The following is a 5,000-nucleotide window of genomic DNA, read 5'->3' as shown; positions in this document are numbered from 1 at the left end:
TACTACTACTACTACTACTACTACTACTACTACTACTACTACTACTACTACTACTACTACTACTACTACTACTGCTGCTGCTGCTGCTGCTACTACTACTACTACTACTACTACTACTGCTGCTACTACTACTACTACTACTACTACTACTACTACTACTACTACTACTACTACTACTACTACTACTACTGTTGATACTGTAATAATAATAATAATAATAATAATAATAATAATAATAATAATAATAATAATAATAATAATAATAATAATAATAATAATAATAATAATAGGGTATACTGTGACAAAGGTCATAGCTGCAATATATGCTTCTATACATTCAAACCCCGTTGTGCCGCCTACATTGGGACGAGCATGAACTTGGCGTACAGCGGGGCTGGCAGTAGGGGTAATCGATTACCGTCTCGGGTCTTGGCCAGGTAGACTGGTAGAGACAAGAGACCAACTTTGACTTTGTTTCGTTTTGATCTGTCTTGCGCGATTGCCATGAGCCGAGGAAGAAAGATCTGAGTAGCAACTATAAGACATGCGCAGCTCCAGCTGAACTTAACGTTAAATTCAAATCGACATGACACATGTATTTTGCCGGATTAGAAGCTAGGTTATACAGTAATAGATCTATGTGTCAAGGAGTCAATAGACGTAGAATCTACAGTTGTTTTGTTTTTTTTTAAATCCGAAACTCGTCCGTCCGTCTAAGTCCTTTAACGTAGACTTGAGTGTGAGCAGTGGCCGGGGTTAGGGGGGGGGGGGGGCAGTGAAGGGCAAAGTGCCTGAACCCCACCCCCAACTTTTCCTTATTAATAATTAATGCTTCTTAATTAACGAAATAATAGATAGATAGATAGATAGATAGATATTGCGAGCGCAGTTACAGTAGGAGGATATCAAGTGTGAGATACCCTTGATATCAAGTGTGAGATACCCTTGCATTCCATCATTGCCTGCCAATTGATCTGCTCGACCATTCCCTCTCCCACCTGCCTCAGGTATATTATGTTATCGCTGAGCTCGTTAGGCCTATAAGTTATAAGAGAAATTGCGCAGATCACTTTTCATGGGTGCTCACTGAGTCAGTCAGACTTGTGACAGCGGGTTCTTGTGATCAAGAGATTACTGAATCCATTCTGTTCTCAGGAAACCTTTTTCGATCCTTCCGAGGGTACACATGGAATCAGTAATAAGAACAGCATGGGTTGTGTGTGTGTGTGTGGGGGGGGGGGGGGGGTCATCCAATCAAGTGCTTTCGTGATGGCTTCAATTTCCATTCGCATACTTGATGTAGCCCTGCTGCAGGCTCCAGATGCACCGTGTATGATTTTATTGTTCACTAATGCAACAAATCCCCACTCACTTCGCTGGTTATGTCTTTTCATTGAACCGTCTGTATAAATTACAGGATCCCCTGCTTTTGAGTTTGTGTCATCAATCTCGTTGATATCGCTCTCGTTGATGGCAGTCGCAACATTTCTTCTGTCTCTGCCCATGCTTATTTTGACCTTGGTGAGGTCCCTGTACTCTCCTGCCGCCTGTTCCCATTCTTCGCCTAGTGGTAGGCTCTCAGGTACACAGATTGTTCTCAGGGAATCCTCTGCTTCCGCCATCCAAGATTTTCCTCTCTTGATTCTGACTCTCTTGTTGTCATGAAGTGCTTTGTGAAGTGGATGATCCTTCTTGCCCATTACACTGAGATACATCTTTGCCTGAGCTATCCTGTGACGTACTCTGATGTGCAGCAAAGTCCTTGGTGCAGCCCAGCACTGCTTTCATTGCCTCATTCTGCACACTCGATCCAGCTTTGCGATCTGTGTGTCGGACAGCGTGAGACAGCCCAATCCGTAATCAATGACAGACAGGACAACCAGCTGCAACATCAGGAAAAGCACTCTTTGTGGAATCAGAGCAGCCGCCATGGTCTTGATTGCACCAACACCTCGTTTGGCCTTTGTAACCACATGATTCACATGCTTGTTGAATGACAACGACCTGTCGAAGACGATTCCCAGATACTTCAGCTCTGACTGTCTGTCGATAATCTCATGGTTGCAAGTGATTGGTGGAGTTATGTCTTGGACAATCCTGTTGTTGAGGGAACACCAAAGTACCTGCGCCTTTGAAGGGTTGATAACTGCTTCATTTCGGTGGCACCATTTTACAACTGAGTAAAGTCTTTTCTCCATGTTCCCTGCCATCTGAAGTCTGTCATCTCCGTGCTTGTAAGCCATTATATGTCATCTGCAAAGCTCAGGACACGTCAAGATTCCTTCTGGTGCATCGTTATCTATGCAATGTACGCATTGAAAAGCTCAGGAGAGAGGGGGATCCTTGGGGCAGTCCTGAAGCAATTAATACCGAATCTGAAGTCCATTCACCCTGTCTCAGGAAAATTTTTATGTCCACTTGGGCTACCGCTACCTATTTCACCAGCCATACGTCCACATGAAATTCCAGGAGGCGGTCGATAAAACGTTCATTGTCGACTCGGTTGTAAGCATCCTCAAGGTCAAGTGCCGTCACAACTGTTTCCTTCCGCTGCTGAAAGCCTTCATAGATGTCGTACGCCATGACAGCTGCATTCACTGCAGTATCTCGATGGGGTTTATAGCTGCCAAGCTCATTTGGCAACAGGGACTTCCTCTCTAAGTGTGCTGATATTCGTCCGGCAATTATCTTTTCCAGAATTTTCCCATAGGTGTTCTGCATGGCTATGATCCCGTAGCCACTGAGAGCCGAGTTATCTTTTCCTGGTTTGGGGATTGGTATCAACCAGCTGTGCAACCATTCTTCAGGGATTTCACCAGTGCCAATGCTCTTGTCGAAGTGTTTTGTCATTTCTTCAATCATCTCATCATCTGCTTATTTCATGTGTCTATATCTTACACAATCAGGACCTCCAGCACTGTCTTTGGCATGTTTTATTGTTCTGGAAACCTCTTCTGTAGATATGGCAACCTCGTAGTTTGCAATAAAATGTACATGTCTGGTGTCAGCACGCTGGAAACATCTCTTTCAACTTCCCTTCTTGAGCCAATATTTCCCTGGTGTATTTGATGTATGAATCGGTCCAATACAGCCCTTCCTTTCTCCTCATCAGTTTGGAGTGTCTTTCCTCAGGCTTCCTGACTTGTCCTTCAGAACCATGTCCACATCTTCTTAACAGTTTCCAGGACGTTGAGAGTGCCTTCGTCAGTTGCAACGTAAATTGTACTAACTCAACTCTTCGACCCACTTTGCCGTTAAATTTTGGCCAGATCTGCTTCAGCTTTGAACTTATCTCGGACCTGCCTCATCTTCTCTTTAGCTGCCTCCCTTTCTTCCTCTGTGACATTAATGGGTTTCTTCTTCTTTCTTTGTCAGTCCTTAACAGTTCCTCTTCCCTTTCCACAGGCAATCAATCATTGCTTCACCATGGAGGCTGCGTAACATAATATTAGATCTTGAGGGTTTTCTGTTCCCCAGGCCTTTTTAATTCTTTCTCAGGCCTCCCAAGACCGAGGTGTCTGGTTTGTATTTAGACACCCTCTTGACCTTTTGTCTGACCTTCTTTCCACCTTTATATATATGGTAGGTGGTCGCTACCGTGATCTGTCGGTAGTACACTCTGAATACAGAGATCGGTAAACATTGAATGGAGGTCATTTGCAAGGGCGCACCCTGAATTGGACGGACAACGTACTAGAAAGAAATAAAGATGTGCTGACTTCAGCTTCGAAGGATTGTAAGCCATTATATGTCATCTGCAAAGCATAATTATGTAGGTCGACTTTCATTTTATTTTATTTTTAAATTAAATAAAACACTTGTGATTTTTTAAATAACTCAGGAACAGGATGCTTTTCTTCCAGATACATAATTAATTGCTTCCACTTAAAGATTCCCTACTTGGCTATACACGACCTTAATTGGCTTCAACAGCACATAATATTTGTCAAGAGACTCAGTGACAATAAGACCTTAAATAATCATTGGATTAGGCTAGGCCTGGGGCTAGGCCCACAGAATTCTCTCTGTATGGCCAGAGCAAGGAGTTTACAGTAGTTCTAAACTCCTTGGGCCAGAGCCAGAATTACTCTATCTCCAAGCTAAAATAAATTAATTATAGTAACACAAGATAAATCCAATCACTACCCGAGATGATCAGTAAGTAGGCCCAGACAGTATTTAATTATATTTTAGTGTCTCTGGTAGGCCTAGCAGCCTTGCATTGTAACCAATGTAAACTACCGCTCGCTCAGGGAGCCAATCACAATCCAACATTTTTGGGGTCCACCCACAGAATTCTACACTTCTAAGTGACCTTTTGTCTGACCTAAGTGTAGAATTCTGTGGGTCCACCTAGACACCATGACTACGTAGACCCCAATCGGGGAGTACGTAGACACTTCCTTATAGATTGGGGTCTACGTAGTCATGGTGTCTAGGTGAACCCCGAAAATGTTGGACTGTGATTGGCTCCCTGAGCGAGCGGTAGTTTACATTGGTTACAATATTCTGGTTACAATCAGAGACACTAAAATACTCTCTGTTACAATGCAAGGCTGCTAGGCCTACTTACTGACCATCTCGGGTAGTGATTGGATTTATCTTGTGTTACTATAATTAATTTATTTTAGCCGAGAGAGAGAGAGAGAGAGTATTTAATGAATAAACGTATCTAGATATAGATTTTGTTGCGCACCCAGCCAAGAGTGTGCAGTTCGGTCTAGATTTAGATTCTAGATCGCGATCTAGACCTAGAATCTAGATCTAGATTCTAGATCTAGAAATCTAGATCTAGATTCACTCCCACAATGGCCGTCGTCATGTAAACAAATGGGACCGCAATTGTACAGGAGTGCTGAAACCGAGCACCGAACAAGAAGCCGTCTGAAACTAGTAGACTCCAGGCCTACAGAAGCAAGTAGGCCTACTGTTGATAATTATGATAGTAGACCCGTGAATCAAGTTGCATGATAGGCCTAGTGTGCCTCCGCCAATTCACA

This window comes from Aplysia californica, unplaced genomic scaffold, assembly GCF_000002075.1.
Source record: "Aplysia californica isolate F4 #8 unplaced genomic scaffold, AplCal3.0 scaffold00403, whole genome shotgun sequence".
NCBI lineage: Eukaryota > Metazoa > Mollusca > Gastropoda > Aplysiida > Aplysiidae > Aplysia > Aplysia californica.
This window is presented reverse-complemented; position numbering follows the sequence as displayed.